The sequence below is a fragment of the Bos indicus genome, chromosome 14 (genome assembly GCF_029378745.1).
Source record: "Bos indicus isolate NIAB-ARS_2022 breed Sahiwal x Tharparkar chromosome 14, NIAB-ARS_B.indTharparkar_mat_pri_1.0, whole genome shotgun sequence".
In the NCBI taxonomy this organism is placed as follows: domain Eukaryota; kingdom Metazoa; phylum Chordata; class Mammalia; order Artiodactyla; family Bovidae; genus Bos; species Bos indicus.
The window spans coordinates 74,802,696-74,821,582 of NC_091773.1; the positions used below are offsets into that span (position 1 = coordinate 74,802,696).

Consider the following 18,887-nt stretch of genomic DNA (forward strand, 5'->3'; position numbering starts at 1 on the left):
GATTCCATTTCAGGTTGTTTGAGTCCAGAGACTAGACTCCCAACCATTCTCCTACACTACCTCCTGATTGCCCTGCTTTGCCTCCTCTGTTTTACATGCTCTTCGTATGCTTTCCACCTCCAATTTCCATCTCCACGCACAGATTTTTCACTTTATGAAATTCCTATTTTTAAAAAAATCATCAGTTTGAAGGTTAAAAAGTTGGTTTAGTTTATTGCTTGTGCATTTCTTCTAAGAAATCCAATTTGACTAAGTCCAGTTTGACTGAAGACACTTAAGCCCATGTGGAAGTTGCTTCACTTGGATGTTATGGGTTTTGAAAATAAAACATGTAAAACTTAGTTAAAGTCATTGGGTATAACAATCTATATTTTAACATAGATTTTTAACACAGTATTTTTTTTTTAATCAGTGATTCTTAAATTTGGGGGTGATACAGAATCCTTCAGAAAGTTGAGCCTGTGAAATCTCTATGCCAAAAGAAAGAAAGAAATGTATATTGACACAATGTTTTCACATACTTCAGGGAAGTCTGAAGCCTTCCCTAGGGCCATGGGTTAAGAACACCTGATCCAGGGTTGAAGCTTTATTTATTCACACATGGTAACTTGAGTAATGCGGTAAGCTTTTTATATTCCCTTCTGAGACATTTAAAAAGAGAATGAGTAAATGGAATAAAAGGCAGTGTACACTCTGGGATTTTAAAGGACATCTAGCGCCTTTCCTCCGTTCGTCTCTGACCTTCCTTACTGTCCTTCTTTATAGCAGGTCTGCATGACTGAGTCACAGGGGCTGAAAGGGCCCAGTGCTAATTACGTCTGGAAGTAAAGGTCAGAGTCTAACCCTGAATTGTCTATATTTGGCCTAAAGACTTTTGAAAGAAACAAAAGACCCACTGCAGTTAAAGAACGGCCAAGGAAAGAACAGGTAGTTAAGTGATTAAATCAGAAAGCAGTTAGTAAGTTAAAAACCATTGCTGGGGAGACCCATAGAACCCTGAGCCATTCAATCTGAAAGAGCTTGGATACGTAAGTCACAAGGCCAATGCTATTCCTGAAATGGGTGCCTAAGAAAAGTAGTTGTGTACACTTCGTTTGGAATATATCATACTCTTGCCAAAATACTTTAACTTTCATTAAACTCTCAGGAAAACATGAATACCGCATTTTAGATCTGTGGCATATTTAAAATTCTAGTTTATATTTCAGATGAAGTTAGTGCTTCAAGATGACAGACTCCCATGAATAAACATATTTGGTTAATTAAATGAGTTTCTAAGTAATCCATCTGCTATTTGGTAATATGAGCACAACTCCACTTTATGTTGCTTTATTAAGGATAAGTGATTTGAGGTTTTTTTCCATCTCTAAAAAATGAGCATAAATAGATTTTATTTATTAAAGCATACAGTCAGTGAAACTCTGATTTAATCATTCATTGCTAGGTTAAAAAAAAATCTGTAATTGAATAGTGCTGTTTGTAACAGACTAGACTTACCTGCTTGAACTTGTACCTAATATATGTCAGTTTGTATGTTTGGCCATAAAATAGAATCATTACTGTGAAATGACTTGACACTAACCTTGGGGACCTTTTATGTAAAGCAACTGAGTGATACTAGAAAGACCAGTGCTTTTGTATCCTGTATATTAAATATTGGTTCATGTGAATAAACTTCTGTATGAGAAGTTTCCCTGCTAAGGGAAAGCTGTTTCCCACATTTCTTTTGTTAAGTCTACTTATTCATCATTATTCAGCGTTTATTTCAATATTGCTTTGTGCAGAGGGGCCCTGTCTCTGACACTGAAGAGCCCAGCTTGTGTTGGTGGTTTAGTCTCTAAGTCATGTCCAGCTCTTGCAACCCACTGGACTATAGCCTGCCAGGCTCCTCTATCCATAGGATTTTCCAGGCAAGAATGCTGGAGTGGGTTGCCATTTCCTTCAGAAGCTTCAAATTTATCTTGATAGGCAACTTGGTGTCTCACATCTACTGAATATTTCTAGGTACTGAGTATTCTGCTAGGAATATTCATATTTTCTTTAATCCCCAATGGAAAATTTCAAAGTATGTGTATTATTTCCCCCTATTTAACAGAGGAATAATCTGTGCCTTAGAGACCTTAAGTAATTTGCCCAAGTCACTTAAGGTAAGCGGCAGAGCCAGGGTTCAAACCTGGATGCCCTTGACTCCAGAATCTTCCTTATTTATTATACCATGATCTGACCTTTAACCTTAGGAAGCTGATTCTAGAAACAGTGGGTCATCAATAAAAGAAACCAGGCTGTGAGAAATGTAATGAGAAATGAAATCAAAGTACTACTTAGAGCTTATCCGGTGGTCCAGTGGTTAGGAGTCTCCAGTGCAGGGGGCGCATATTCAGTCCCTGGTCTGGGAGCTAAGACCCCCCATGCCACGCCTCAGGGCCCACAACTACTGAGCCCACACACCACCACAAAGACCCTGTGTGCCGCGGCTAAGAGCAGACACAGCCGAATAAATAAATGCACATTTCTTTTTAAAGAAATACTATGACTGGGAACACGTGGAATGGGTCTTAGGATCAGTGCAAAGATCAAAACAGGGGACTTGGCCCAGATGTTACTATTTCCAGAAGAAAGACCTTCCTTTTTAACTAGCGTACACTTAGAGGATACCTTTAATCCATATGATATACAAAATTTACATATTATGCATTATTAGCTTATATTAACCACTGCTTTTTCTCAAGTTGTTTTGTGTATGTGAATGCGTCTTTTCTTAAGTAGATTCTAAATTCACTGAGAGCAAGAATTGCCTCTCTTACTGTTAATCCTGTTCCACACAGCCTTAACTGGATACTATATAGAGTTGATGCTCGAAAAGAAATTGTCCATTTATATTGAAAGTCTGTTTGCTGTTTATATTGACAGCGTTTGATTCATTTCTTTGTGTGAGATAGGTATTGGACTTGATGTTGGCTCTATTGCCAGGAAAAGTGTGCTTGCATCATAGTCATATTTAGTTAGTTTATAAATGTGGCCCCGTATCCAGAGGACAGGAAGAGACAAAGGAGAGAGGCAGACCACTCCAGATTGGTAGGTAGCAAGTTTATTAAGTAAGGGAAATTACTTGTGAGCCCTTGCCATCGGTGGCCTCCAGAGAGCAGATCTTCATCAGAACCTTTGAGCTTATATAAGGGACTTGACTGGAGTCAGTCATGTGTGTAGTCTGAATAGTCTCAGTGCTACATGCCTGTCTCAGGGCTGTCTTGGGGCAGCTTCTGGGAATATGGAAGGCATATTCCAAAGACAGAGGAGGACGTGGGGAGCCCCCAGTAGCCCAGAGGCAGCTCTTAGTTCAACTGGTGATCTCTTGATGAACTCCCCCAATATTAACATTAGATGTGAAGGGGACTGGAGTGCTTCCTCTTAAGACTGAAAATATTTTTAAAAATTCAGAATATGCTGTGATTGTGTGTATCTGTGAAGAGTTTCAAATCACAGACCTATGTGAGGATCACTTGGTCTATAATCCTGGCTTTTAACTGGACCCGTGACATTTCTGTTGAGAAAATTATGAAAAATGGTCTGATATTTGCTAGCGAGAACTCAGAAATATGTAATAGTCTTCAACACGTAGTAAATGTAACTCTGTGGAACTCGGAAAGTATTTGGGCAGTTTTACATTAAAAGACGCTTGCTCCTTGGAATGAAAGCTATGACAAACGTAGCATATTAAAAAGCACAAACATCACTTTGCCGATAAAGGTCTGTATAGAGAAAGCTATGGCTTTGCAGTACTCATGTACGGATGTGAGAGTTGGACCATAGAGAAGGCTGAGCACCGAGGAATTGGTGCTTTTGAACTGTGGTGTTGGAGAAGACTTGAGAGTCCCTTGGACTGCAAGGAAATCAAAGTAGTCAATCCTAAAGGAAATCAGTCCTGAATATTCATTGAAAGGACTGATGCTGAAGCTGAAACTCCAATACTTTGGCTATCTGATGTGAAGAGCTAACTCATTGGAAAAGACCCTGATACTGGGAAAGATTGAAGGCAGGAGTAAAAGGGGGTGACAGAGGTTGAGAACGTTGGATGACATCACCAACTTAATGGACATGAGTTTGAGCAAACTGTGGGAAATAGTGCAGGTCAGGGAAGCCTGGCGTGCTGCAGTTCATGGAGTTGCAAAGTGTCGGACACAACTAGAGATGGGTCTGTGATTCACTGGAAAGTTGATTCAGTTTTCTCATCTGTAAAATGATTTTCTAGTATATGATTAAATCAATGCAATTAAAGAAATATTGCATAGTTTCTTACAAAAGCACTTTGAAATCTGAGATGAAAGCTCTTTCAGAAGTTCAAATTGGCATTAAATATCCATCAAGGTTTAAATTGATGATGGGGATCACTTCTTTATTTGCCCATAAGTGAAATTTGATCCTCATAGATCAAAGTCTGGAGAAGTAAATGAATGATAACCTCCAGGTTTCCTCCCTCCCCCCAATCATTCTTCATATGATTTGATATCTATGCAGCAAAATAACCTAGAATTTTAAAATATCTTGACTCAGGACGTCTCTTTAGCAGTGTTTCATGCTAGAATTTTGAAAGATTTAATATACTCTAGATAAGACAATGAATCAGAATATGACATTTTTAAGGTTATAATCTAAAACTGAGCATATACATTAACCACACTAAAATATCTTGGAGAAAAAAAATTTTAAATGGCCATATTCTAATACAGAACTTGTTTCATCTTTAACATATTTGAAAATAAGGAAGTTAGAATCATTTTGGTGAAGCTGATATTTTTAGATGGAGTAGAGAGGGAGCCAGCCAGGTATTTTCGCAGGCATTATTGAAGCTCTATAAGGCTAGGAGACATTTAACACTTACAAGCTGTTACCTGGGTGACCTCCAGTGAACTTCTGTGGCTCTCATAAGCTTTAGTTGGAGAAGTGCCTGGTTTAAATGTGACATGTGTAGTGATTGTTTTATTTTCTGCTACCACTGGATATTCCTTTCTGGACTTGATTGAATGTGTACTCTTTAAGCACTTTCCTGTGCTGTTTCTAAGGATTTTAGGTAAAGAGAGGTTCAATAATTTTAGGCTCTACTTTAACTGTAGCACGCACTGGAAATCCCATATTGACTAAAGAATTAACAATTTTATACCTATATTGGGTTAAGTAATGGCTCAGCTTTGAGCTGGATATATAAATCCTTGTTATTTCAATGAATCATTATAGAATCTATTCACTCTTTCTGGTCTGTTGATTCCACTTCTTCTTTGCTTTTATTTCTTAAGATTGTTTTGGCTATTCAGGAACTTTTGTGTTTCCATATAAGATTTAAAATGATTTGTTTTAGTTCTCTGAAACTAAATATCATATCACTGGTGTTTTGATAGGGATTATACTGAGTCTGTAGGTTGCCTTAGATAATATGGTCATTCGTACTATATTAATTCTTTCAATCCATGGAGCACAGTGTATCTTTCCATCATTTTGTGTCTCTTTCAATTTCTTTTCTTCCCATGTAGGTCACCACAGAGTGTTGAGTAAGAGTACCCATTTCTCTACAGTAGGTTCTCATTAGTTATCTATATTATGCATAGTATTGTATATGTCAATCCCAGTCTCCCAGTTAATCCCACCATCAATCCCCCCTTGCTATCCATACATTTGTTCTCTGCATCTGTGCCTCTATTTCTACTTTGCAAATAAGTTTATCTGTACCATTTTTCTAGATTCCACATGTAAATGATATAATGCAATATTTGTTTTTCACTGTTGACTAACTTCACTCTGTATGAGAGTCTCTAGGTCCAACCACATCTCTGCAAATGGCAGAATTTCATTCCCTTTTATGGCTGAGGAATATCCTGTTGTGTATAGCTTGCTTCCGTATCCGGGCTATTGTAAATAGTGTTGCAGTGAATATTGGCATACATGTACCTTTTTGAATTATGATTTCCTCTTGGTTCGTTTAATTCAGTCACTCAGTCGTGTCCGACTCTTTGCGAACCCATGAACCGCAGCACGCCAGGCCTCCCTGTCCATCACCAACTCCCAGAGTTTAACCAGACTCATGCCCATTGAGTTGGTGATGCCATCTAACCATCTCATCCTCTGTCGTCCCCTTCTCCTCCTGCCCTCAGTCTTTCCCAACATCAGGGTCTTTTCAAGTGAGTCAGCTCTTCGCATCAGGTGGCCAAAATATTGAAGTTTCATCTTCAGTCAGTCCTTCCAATGAACACCCAGGATTGATTTCCCCTAGGATGGACTGGTTCGATCTCCTTGAAGTCCAAGGGACTCTCAAGAGTCTTCTCCAACACCGCAGTTCAAAAGCATCAATTCTTCTGTGCTCAGCTTTCTTTATAGTCCAACTCTCATATCCATACATGACCACTGGAAAAACCATAGCCTTGACTAGATGGACCTTTGTTGGCAACGTAACGTCTCTGCTTTTCAATATGCTGTCAGGTTGGTCATAACTTTCCTTCCAAGGAGCAAGCGTCTTTTAATTTCATGGCTGCAGTCACCATCTGCAGTGATATTGGAGCCCCCAAAAATAAAGTCTGACACTGTTTCCACTGTTTGCCCATCTATTTCCCATGAAGTGGTGGGACCGAATGCCATGATCTTAGTTTTCTGAATGTTGAGCTTTAAGCCAACTTTTTCACTCTCCACTTTCACTTTCATCAAGAGGCTCTTTAGTTCTTCTTCACTTTCTGCCATAAGGGTGGTGTCATCTGCATATCTGAGGTTATTGATATTTGTCCCGGCAATCTTGATTCCAGCTTGTGCTTCCTCCAGCCCAGCGTTTCTCATGATGTACTCTGCATAGAAGTTCAAAAAGCAGGGTGATAATATATAGCCTTGACGAACTCCTTTTCCTATTTGAAACCAGTCTGTCATTCCATGTCCAATTCTAACTGTTGCTTCCTGACCTGCATAAAGGTTTCTCAAGAGGCAGGTCAGGTGGTCTGGTATTCCCATCTCTTTCAGGATTTTCCACAGTTTATTGTGATCCACACAGTCAAAGGCTTTGGCATAGTCAATAAAGCAGAAATAGACGTCTTTCTGGAACTCTCTTGCTTTTTTGATGATCCAGCAGATGATGGCAATTTGATCTCTGGTTCCTCTGCCTTTTCTAAAACCAGCTTGAACATCAGGATGTTCACGGTTCACGTATTGCTGAAGCCTGGCTTGGAGAATTTTGAGCATTACTTTACTAGCGTGTGAGATGAGTGCAAACGTGCGGTAGTTTGAGCATTCTTTGGCATTGCCTTTCTTTGGGATTGGAATGAAAACTGACCTTTTCCAGTCCTGTGGCCACTGCTGAGTTTTCCAAATTTGCTGGCATATTGAGTGCAGCACTTTCACAGCATCATCTTTCAGGATTTGGAAGAGCTCAACTGGAATTCCATCACCTCCACTAGCTTTGTTCATAGTGATGCTTCCTAAGGCCCACCTGACTTCACATTCCAGGATGTCCAGCTCCACGTGAATGGGAGTGATCACACCATCGTGATTATCTGGGTCGTGAAGATCTTTTTTGTACTGTTCTTCTGTGTATTCTTGCCACCTCTTCTTAATATCTTCTGCTTCTGTTAGGTCCATACCATTTCTGTCCTTTATTGAGCCCATCTTTGCCTGAAATATTCCTTTAGTATCTCTAATTTTCTTGAAGAGATCTCTATGATCCAATGGATGTTGGCAATTTGATTGCTGATTCCTCCACCTTTTCTAAAGCCAGCTTGTACATCTGGTAGTTCTCAGTTCACTTACTGTTGAAACCTAGCTTGAAGGATTTTGAGCATTACTTTGGTAGCATGTGAAATGAGTGCAGTTATGCAATAGTGTGAACATTCTTTGTCATTGCCCTTCTTTGAGATTGGAATTAAAACTGACCTTTTCTGGTCCTGTGGCCATTGCTAAATTTTCCCAATTTGCTTGCATATTGACTGCAGCACTTTAACAGCATCATATTTTAGGATTTTCAGTACCTCTACTGGAATTCCATTACCTCCACTAGCTTTGTTCATAATAATGCTTCCTAAGGCACACTTGACTTCACATTCTAGGATGTCTGGCTCTAGGTGAGTTATTACACCATCATGCGTATCTGGGTGGTAAAGGCCTTATTTTTTTTTGTTACAGTTCTCTGTATTCTTGCTACCTCTTTTTAATATCTTGTGCTTGTATTGGGTCCATACCATTTTTGTCCTTTTTTGTGCCCATCCTTGCATGAAATGTTCTCTTTGGTATCTTATGGTATCTCTAATTTTCTTGAAGAGATCATTTGTTTGTCCCATTCTATTGTTTTCCTCTATCTTTGCACTGTTCACTTAAGAAAGTTTTTTTTTTTCCCCTCTCCTTGCTTTTCTTTGGAACTCTGCATTCAGATGGGTATATCTTTTCTTTTCTCCTTTGCCTTTAACTTCTCTTCTTTTCTCAGCTATTTGTAAAGACTCCACAGACAACCATTTTGCTTTTTTGCATCTTTGTGTATTTTTTTTGTTGCTGCAATGGTAGATGGGATTGTTTCCTTATTTTCTTTCTCATCTTTTGTTGTTAGTGTAGGAATGCAGGAGATTTTGGTGTATTAATTTTTTATCCTGCAGCTTTACCATATATATTGATGAGCTCTGGTAGTTTACTGGAGGCATCTTTATGATTTTCTATGTACAGGAGAATGTCATCTGCAAACAATGGCAGTTTTCCTTCTTTTCCAATTTGAGTTCTTTTTTAATTTTTTCTTTTGCTTCTCTGACTGCTGTGGCTATGACTTCCAAAGCTGTTTTTAATAATAGTGGTGAGAGTGGACGTCCCTGTCTTGTTCCTGATCTTAGAGGAAATATTTTCACTTTTTACCATTGATAATGATGTTTTCTGTGGGTTTGTTGTACATGGTCTTTATTATATTGAAGTAAGTTCCATCGGTACCCACTTTTTAGAGTTTTTATAATGAGTTTGTATAGAATTTTTCAAAAGCTTTTCCTGTATTTATTTCTTCAATTTGTGAATACTAAACAATCATTGCATCCTTGAGCTAAATCCCACTTGATCATGGTGTGTGATTCTTTTAAATTTTTGTTAAATTCAACTTGCTAGTATTTTGTTGAGGATTTTTGCACCTATATTCATCAGTGATGTTACTCTGAAAGTTGTTTATTCTGTAATATCTTTGCATGGTTTTGGCAGCAGGTTAATGCTGGCCTCATAGAATGAGTTCAGTAGTGTTCCTTCCTCTTCATATTTTTGCAGGCGTTTGCTGAGGATAGGTGTTAACTCTTCTCTAAATGTATGGTAAAGTTTATCCATGAAGCTATCTGGTTCTAAACTTCTGTTTGTTGGTATTTTCTAACTTACTGATTTCATTCCTGGTAATTTGCCTGTTTAAGTCTATTTATTCTCGATTCAGTCTTAAGATATTGTACATTTATAAGAATTTTCCCCTTCCTTCTAGGATGTCCACTTTATTAGTGTATAATTGCTCATATTAATCTCTTGTGGTCCTTTGTATTTCTGTGCTGTCAGTTTTAACTTCTACTTTTTCACTTCTGATTTTATTTGTTAGTGTTCTCTCTCTTTCATACTCGATGAGCATGATCACAGTTTTATCAATTTTGTTTATTTTTCCAAAGGACCAGCTCTTAGATTCATTGAGTGATCTTTAATCCTCTATTTTACTTATTTCTGTTCTAATATTTATTATTTTTTCTTCTAATAAGTTTGGGTATTATTTATTCTTCTTTTCTAGTTCCATGAAGTGTAAGAGTGGTTTGTTTATTTGAGACTTTTCTTGTATCCTGAGATATAAGCTTTTACTGGTACAAATTGCTCTCATAGAACTGTTTTTGCTGTTTCCCACCAACTTGTAGCTCAGAGAGTAAAGAATCTGCCTGCTATAGAGGAGGCTCAGGTTAGATCCCTGGGTCAGGAAGATCCTCTGGAGAAGGGAATATCAACCCATTCCAGTATTCATGCCTAGAGAATCCTGTGGGCAGAGGAGCCTGGCTGGCTACGATCTGTGGGGTCCCAAAGAATTGGATACAACTGAGCGACTAACAATGATAATAGATTTTGGATTGTAAGGTTTTTGTTTCTATTTGTCTCTAGGTATTTTTAAATTTCCTGTTTGATTTCTTCAGGTTGTTTAGTAGCATTTTGTTTACCCTCCATGTGTTGTGGGTTTTTTAATTATGATTAATTCCTAGTTTCAGAGCATTGTGGTGAGAATAGATGCTTGATATAATTTCACTCTTTTTAAATTTATTGAGACTTGTTTTTTGGCCTAGAATGTAATCTGTCCTGTGGGGTGTCCCATATATACTTGAAAAGAATGTGTATTCTGCTGCTTTTGGTGGAAACACTGTGTAGGCCTGAAGTCCATTTGATTTAATGTGTCATTTAAAATCAATTTTTGTAAGGCCAATTTAAAGCCATTGATGTAAGTGAGTTAAAGTCCCATATGATAATTGTGTTGCTGTCAATTTTGCCCTGAGTATTTGTTAATATATGCTTTGGGTATATAGATTCTTCTATGTTGGATTCACATATATAATTAGAATTGTTCTGTCTTCTTCTTTGACTGATGCTTTATGTTGTTCAGTCACTAAACTGAAGATATAACAATTGTAACAAGTCACGTCTGACTCTGCGACCCCATGGACTGCAGCACGCTAGGCTTCTCTGCCCTTCACTGTCTCCTTCATTATGTCCTTCACTACGTCCTGGAGTTTGCTCAGATCCATTGAGTCTGTAAAGGTACCCAACTATCTCATCCTCTGCCATCCCTTTCTCCTTTTGCCTTCGTTCTTTACCAGCATCGGGGTCTTTTCCAGTGAATTGTCCCCTCACATCATTTGGCCAAAGCTTCAGCTTCATCCAGCCCTTCCCGTGAATATTCAGACTTGATTTCCTTTAGGACTGACTGGTTTGATGTCCCTGTCATTGTGTAATGCTCCTCATTGTCTCTTCTTTCAGTGTTAGTTTTACATTTCATTCTGTCTGACCTAAGTGTTGTTACTCTTCTTTTGGTTCCCATTTGTGTGAAATACCGTTTTTTGTCTCCTCGTTTTCAGCCTGTGTGTCTTTACATCTGAAGTGAGTCTCTTGTAGGAAACATACATACTGTTTGTGTTTGTGTGACCCTCAACCACTCTATGTCTTTTCATTAGAGCACTGTTCCACATACATTTATTTTTATTTTTTATTTTTTATTTTTTTTAAAAGACGGTGGCAGGAAGCCACTGCCTTCCGACTGGCCTCTGTCAGTAACTTGGCGGAGAGTAAACTATGAGGTATGGACTGCTTGCCATTTTGTTACTTTTTTTTTCCTTTTTTTTGTAGTCTTTGTTTTGTTTCTTCATTCTTTTGCTCTTTTGTCATGATTTTATGACTTTAAATTATGTTTGGATTTCTTTTTTGAGGTGTTTATCTACTATAATTATTATTGATTTTTGACTTCTGGTTACCAAAAGGTGTGTGTGTGTGTGTGTGTGTGTGTGTGTGTGTGTATTAGTTGATGAACTCTTAATGTTGAACTACCCTGCATTTTTACTCTCCCACCTATATTAAGTGGTTTTGACATTGAATCCTTTTGATTTTTGCATGTCTGAACTACTTATTGTGGATACCGATGATTGTATTATTTTTATCTTTTAACATTCTTTCTAGATTTGTAAATGATTGTTCTGCTACTTTAGTGTATATTTGCCTTTAGCAGTCACATTTTTTCTATTATAACTTTTGCATTATTACTTGTAACTTTTATTTTCTGCTTGGAGAAATCCCTTTAACATTTTTTGTAAAGCTAGGTGTTGAACTCTAAGCTTTTGCTTGTATGTAAACACATTTTGATTTCTCTTTCTATTAAGAAAGGCTTGCTGGTAATATTCTTGGTTGTAGGTTTTCCCATTCATCTCTTTAAATATATCATGCTACTCCCTTCTGTTCTGCAGATTTTCTGCTGAAAATTCTGTTTATAGCTTCATGGAAATTCATTTGTACATAGCTAGTCACTTTTCCCTTGTTGCTTCTTTTTCTTAAATTGGAGTATAATTGCTTTACAATGTTGTGTAAGTTTCTGCTGTAAACAAGTGAATCAGCCATATGCGTACCTATATCTACTCCTTGAGCCCCCCTCCCACCCCCACATCCTGCACCCTTAGGTCGTTACGGAGCACCGAACTGAGCTCCTTGTGATTCACAGACACGTCCTGTGAGCTATCTGTTGTACATATGGTAATGTATACATGTTGGTGCTGTTCTAGCAGGTCGTGCCACCCCCCCTTCCCCCACTGCACCCACAAGGCTGTTCTCTGCATCTCTATTCCTGTTCTGAGAATAAGTTCATCAGTGCCATTTGTCTAGATTCCTTGTATACACTAATGTATGATATGTGTTTTACTCTTTGTGTCGTACTTCATTCTCTATGACAGAATCTAGGTTCATCCATATCATTACAAATGACTCTCTTTAATTTTTTATGGCTGAGCAATATTCCATTTTAGGTATGCACATATCTTCTTTACCCATTCATCCGTCGGTGGACATGTGGGGTGCCTCCATGTCCTGGCCATTGTGAATAGTGTTGCAGTGAACACTGGGGTACGTGTGTCTTTTTAGAGTTATGGTTTTCTCATGGTTTATGCCCAGTAATGGGATTGCTCAGTCCTGTGGTAGTTTTATGCTTAGTTTTTAAAGGAACCTCTATACAGTTTTCCACAGTTGCTGTATCTATTTCCAGTCCTACCCACAGTACAAGAGGCCTCCCTTCTCTCTATACCCTCTCTAGAATTTATTTTTTGTAGGTTTTTTTGATGATGACCATTCTGATTGGTGTGTGGCGATACTTCATTGTAGTTATGATTTGCATTTCTCTAATAATTAGTGATGTTAAACATCTTTCCATGTGCTTCTGGGCCATCTGTATGTCTTATTTGTAAAGATGTCTATTTAGGTCTTTTGCCCATTTCTTGATTGAGTTGTTTGTTTTTTTAATATTGAGCTTAATGAACTGTTCATATATTTTGTAGATTAATCTTTTGTCCCTTGCTTCGTTTGCAAATATTTTCTCTCATTCTGAGGGCGGTCTTTTGTCTTGTTTATGCTTTTCTTTGCTGTTCAAGAGCTTCAGTTTTTAATTAGGTCTAATTTGTTAACTTTTGTTTTATATTCATTATTCTAGGAGGCGGATCGAAAATATCTTGCTGTTATTTATGTCAAAGAATGTTTTTCCTACATTTTTCTTTAAGAGTTTCATTTTGTTTTGGCTTACAGTTAGACCTTTAATCCATTTTGAGTTTATTTTTGTGAATAGTACTAGGTAGAGTTCTAATTTTATTCTTTCACAGGTAGCTGTCCAGACCCCAGCACCACTGAGTGAAGAGGCTAGCTTTTTTCCATTGTATACTCTTGTCTATGTTGTCATAAATTAGGTGACCACAGGTGTGTGGGTTTGTCTCTGGGCTCTCTCTCCTGTATCTTTGGTCTATATTTGGTTTTGTGGCGGAACCTTATTGTTTTGATTATGGTAGCTTTGTAGTACAGTTTGAAGTCAGAGAGATTGATTCCTCCAGTCCCATCTTTTGATTTTCATTTGCATGAAATACCTTTTTTCCATCCACTAACTTTCAGTCTTCTTAGATTCTCTCTGTATATTTAATTGTTGCTGTTTTGCTGACAGTGTGTCTTGGTGTGATCCTCTCTGTGTTGACTTGATTGGGACTGTCTGTGCTTTCTGAGCTGCGGTGTCTGTTTCTCTTCCAAGGCTAGGGAATTTTTCAGCTAGTGTTTCTTCACATACATTTTCTATTTCTCTCTTTCTTCTCCTTCTGGACCCCTATAATATGACTGTTAATATGCTTGATCCTGTCCTAGAAATATTCTAAATTAAAAAAAAACATTTGTTTCTATTCAACTTGAGTGATTTCCACTACTTTGTCTAGTTTTTCTCTATCATCTTATCTACTGTTGTTTTCTTCTACAGCAATCCTTGTTTTGGTTATTGTATTCTTCCTCTGTTTGGTTCTTCTGTAAAATTTCTGACTCTGTTAAAAACTCTTAACTCTGTTCATTTATTCTTCTCCTGAATTCTTTAGAATCTTTATCATGAATTTAAACTCTACTGGGTAGGTTGCTAATTTTCATTGCGCTTAGTTCTATTTCTGGGGTTTCATCTTGTGTTTTCTTTTGGAATATATTCCTCTCGCACCTTATTTTGCCTACCTCACCCTTTTTGTTTCTTTGTATTTGGTAAGTTGGTGTTTCCCAATCTTAGAGAAGTGGCCTATGGGTCCCAGCAGGACATCTCCTGTCTGGTCACCAGACCTATATGTTCTAGGGGTCCCCACTGTGTGGTCTCATGGTCTCCTGGATCCTTCTATTGTGGTTTGCTGACTACTGTAGGTGGTTTTGGAGAAGGCAATGGCACCCCGCTCCAGTACTCTTGCCTGGAAAATCCCATGGATTGAGGAGCCTGAAAGGCTGCAGTCCATGGGGTCGCTAAGAATTGGACACGACTGAGCGACTTCACTTTCACTTTTCACTTTCATGCATTGGAGAAGGAAATGGCAACCCACTCCAGTGTTCTTGCCTGGAGAGTCCCAGGGACGGGGGAGCCCGGTGGGCTGACGTCTGTCTATGGGGTCGCACAGAGTCGGACACGACTGAAGCGACTTAGCAGTAGGTGGTTTGGTCCATGTGCTGGGTTCCCATTCTGGTTGTTTCCAGGCCCTGCCTTGTGCAGAGGGTATTGGACACTGGTGTTTGGGGCTAGGTAGTAGGGTGGCTGACTGTGGAGCCCCAGAAGGTCCTTGGGCATAGCGTTGGCCCACTTGTGGGTAGAGCTCAGTCATTGGCTTGCTACTGTGGGGTTGGTAATCCTGGAGCTACTGTGGCCTTCTGGCGGGTGGGGCTGGTTCCTGATATAGCTAGCTGCAGGGACCAGTGTGACCTCGGGCTGGTGATATTACACTGATAAATTAGGCTAGATTCCAGAATGGCTGGCTGAAATACTCAAGTTTTCCTGGAACTGGTGTTGGTTTCCTACTGTGTGGGGCCAGGGCCCAACATGTACTGGGGTGAGGCCAGCCTCCTGGTGTGTGGACTAGGTCTTGACATGGCTACATGTGGGGACACAGAAGTCCAGGGCCTGGTGTTAGCCCACTGGTGGGTGGTGCCATGCCTCAGGGGGCCCTGGACTGGTCTCCTTCTCACAAGTAGGTAAACTGGCTTTCTGGGTCTAGTGCCAACCCATTGACCTGGGTGATACCAGGTCATTTGAACTCTGGTGGGCAGGATCACATCTCCAGCTTGCTGGGGGATCAGGGGGTGCTAAAGCAGTAGATCTGCTAGTGAAAGGGGCTGGACCACTGCCCAGCTAACTGCTTAGCCTGGGAATGCTGGAATGCAGACTGGCTGGTGGATAGGGTCGTGGCCACCTGAGGAAGAGCCAATTCATTGGAAAATACCTTGATGCTGGGAAAGATTGAAGACTAAAGGAGAAGGGAGTGGCAGAGGATGAGATGGTTAGAAAGCATCATCAGTGCAATGGACATCAATTTGAGCAAACACTGGGAGGTAATGGTGGCACAGGAGCCTGGCATGTTGCAGTTCCTGGGGTCACAAAGAGTTGGACACAACTTAACAACTGAACAACAACTAAGGATAATGTCCTGGCTCTTATAAGCTAGAATGAGAATGTCAGAATGGCTCTTGCCAGCATCGGTGTCCCTGTGTGGGATGAGCTCCCAGAAATGGCTGCAGTCAGCATCTTATGTTCCTAAAGTGTGTCCCAATGCTTTTTGCCTCTTCAGGGGGTTCTCTAAGGTCAGGAAAAGGCTTTGGGTTTGTTAGATTTCGAGTGGAGTCTCTCTTCCACACACCTTCTGACTCTTCCAAAAGTAAGCACGAGTGGCCTTCAAAGCCAAACATTCTGAGGACTTGTCTTCCCATGACAGTATTCTTGGGCTCAAGAGCCCAGTGTGGATCTGTCATCCTTGGGGAGAACTTCTGCAGTTGTAATAATTGTTCTGTGTGTTGGTAGCCTAGTTGAGGGTGTGGTTCTTTACAACATTGTGTCTCCACCATTCCTACTCATCTTGTTTTAATTCCTTCTTGATATATTTAATTGTAGATCTTTCCTACTAGTCTTCAAGTCACTCTCATTGATATCTGCCCTGTAAATAGTTGTAATTTTGATGTGTCCTTGGGAGGAGGTGAAGTCAGGGTCTTACTACCCTGCCATCTTCTCCTTCCTTTGTTCCTCTGCTTTTTAAACACTGAATTATTTATTCTCAAGGTCATATAGTTTTTAACACACATCTGCAAGAGTTGCTTTCCTCTCCCTTGTTACCCACATTCATTGATTATAAATTCATCAATTTTAGTACACATCATTCTTCCCACATTCACCAGGGCATTAGGTAGTGGCTTTTTCCCCTTAAGTGATCAAGTGCCTGTAGTATTTTTTAATCTAATGTGATGTGTACAGGTCAAAGTCACTAAAATACTGCTTTGATCCTATAGTTCATCTATCTGTTAAAGAAAAAAAAAACAACCTAAAACAAGCTCTTACTTACCTCATAAAAGTCAAATGTTCTACTATGGCTAAGATTTCTCTGTAATTTTGTTGTAACCAGTCTTTTCTGTTCTACTTCTCCCCAGGCCCTGCCCTATGTTTTCTAGTCAAATTGAGATTTGAGAACATACTCTATTTTTTTTTTTTTTTATCTTGACATTGTTTCGTCATGGCTTCATTTTCTCTAGAATATATGTTCTCATAGAATGTGGTCATCTAACAGAACTCATTCATATTTTTTCAGCTTTATTGAGATGCAACTGACAAAAATTATACATATTTAATGTATACAAGACAATGACTTGATATGTGGAATATTGAGAAGTGATTATCATAATCAACTAATTAACACCTGCATCTTTTTATTTTTTCTTTTTTGGTAGTAGGACAGTAAAATCTACTCTCAGCAAATTTTAAGTATATAATACAGTACTGCTAATGATAGTCACTGTACTGTATATTACATTCCCAGAATTTACTTTTTTTAACTGAAAGTTTCTATCCTTTGACCAATTTTTCCCCTTTTAAGAAATATGTATTCTGGAAAACTCAAAACATAACGCAAAATGAATAGAACTTGAATAGCAATATGATTCCATGTCAGTTCATTCTTACCACTTTTATTTAGTGATTCAATTATTTACCCTCCTCTTTTGTATATTCCCATTGGAAGGAATGATGTTAAAGCTGAAACTCCAGTACTTTGGCCACCTCATGCAAAGAGTTGACTCATTGGAAAAGACTGATGCTGGGAGGGATTGGGGGCTGGAGGAGAAGGGGACGACAGAGGATGAGATGGCTGGATGGCATCACTGACTCGATGGACATGAGTCTGAGTGAACTCCAGGAGTTGGTGATGGACAGGGAGGCCTGGCGTGCTGCGATTCATGGGGTCACAAAGAGTCGAACATGACTGAGTGACTGATCTGATCTGATTTGATTGTTGTAACATTGGTTCACAGAAAAATTGGTGGGAAGATACAGAGATTTCCCGTATAACTCCCACCCTTGCACATGCATAGTCTCCTGACTATCAGCATCCCATTTGTTTCATTTGATAAAAATACACTGGCACTTCATAATCACCAAAGCCATAGCTTACATTATTGTTAACTCTTGGTGTCATACATGCGATGGGTTTAGACAAAAACATAATGACACGTGTTCCTCGTTATAGTATCAAGCGGTATTTTTACGATCCTAAAGATCCTTTGTTCCACTGGCACATTTCTTCTCACCATGGCTCATTTCTTCTCACCCTGGCAACCACGATTCGTTTCGCTGCCTCTATATATTTGTCTTTTCTAGGAAATCATATAGTTGGAATCATTATAGCATTTAGTCTTATCAAATTACTTCTTCCACTTTGTAATATGTATTTAAGTTTTCTCCATGTCTTTTCATGGCTTGCCAGCTCACCTATTTTTACTGTTAATACTGCATTGTCTGAGTGTATCACGGTATATTCATCCATTCACTTACTGAAGGACATTTTGGTAATTATGAAGAAAGCTTTTAGAAACACGAATATCTGCATTTGTTTTGTGCTGCTGCTGCTGCTAAGTCGCTTCAGTCGTGTCTGATTCTGTGCAACCCCATAGATGGCAGCCCACCAGGCTCCCCTGTCCCTGGGTTTCTCCAGGCAAGAACACTGGAGTGGGTTGCCGTTTCCTTCTCCAATGCATGAAAGTGAAAAGTGAAAGTGAAGTCGCTTACTCATGTCCAACTCTTAGCGACCCCATGGACTGCAGCCTTCCAGGCTTCTCCCTCCATGGGATTTTCCGGGCAAGAGTACTGGAGTGGGGTGCCATTGCCTTCTGTGTTTTTGTGTGTAGGCATAAGTTTTTGATTCCTTTGGGTAAATACCAAAGAGTATGATTGCTAGATCACATGGTAAGAGTCTGTTTAGTTTAATAAGAAACCACAAAAGTGTCTTCCAAAGTGACTGTACCATTTTGCATTCCCACCAGCAATGAGTGAGAGTTCTTGGTGCTCCACATCTTTACCAGCATTTGATGTTGTCCACGTTCTTGATTTGTAACCATTCTATATGTATTTAGCATCTCATTGTTTTCATTTGCCTTTTCCTGACGACATATAACATGAATTATCTATATGCTTGCTTGCCATCTGTATATCTTTGGTGAACTATTGAAGTCTTTGACCCATATTTTCACAGGGATTTTTAAAATTTGTTTTAAGAGTTCCTTTTATGTTTTGGATTATAACCCTTTATCAGGTGTGCTCTTTACAAGTACTTTTTCCCAGTCTATGGCTTGTCTTCTCATCTTCCTGAAGTATTCAGTTTTGT

At 39.1% G+C, this 18,887-nt stretch overlaps 1 protein-coding gene and 1 pseudogene across 1 annotated transcript in view; one reads left to right on the forward strand and one right to left on the reverse strand.

The window, feature by feature from the left end:
* LOC109568163 (S-phase kinase-associated protein 2 pseudogene) overlaps positions 1-8,229 on the reverse strand; it is a 29,874-nt pseudogene extending 21,645 nt beyond the window's left edge.
* MMP16 (matrix metallopeptidase 16) overlaps positions 1-18,887 on the forward strand; it is a 407,510-nt gene that overhangs the window by 126,368 nt on the left and 262,255 nt on the right. The gene's annotated exons all lie outside the window — the stretch shown is intronic.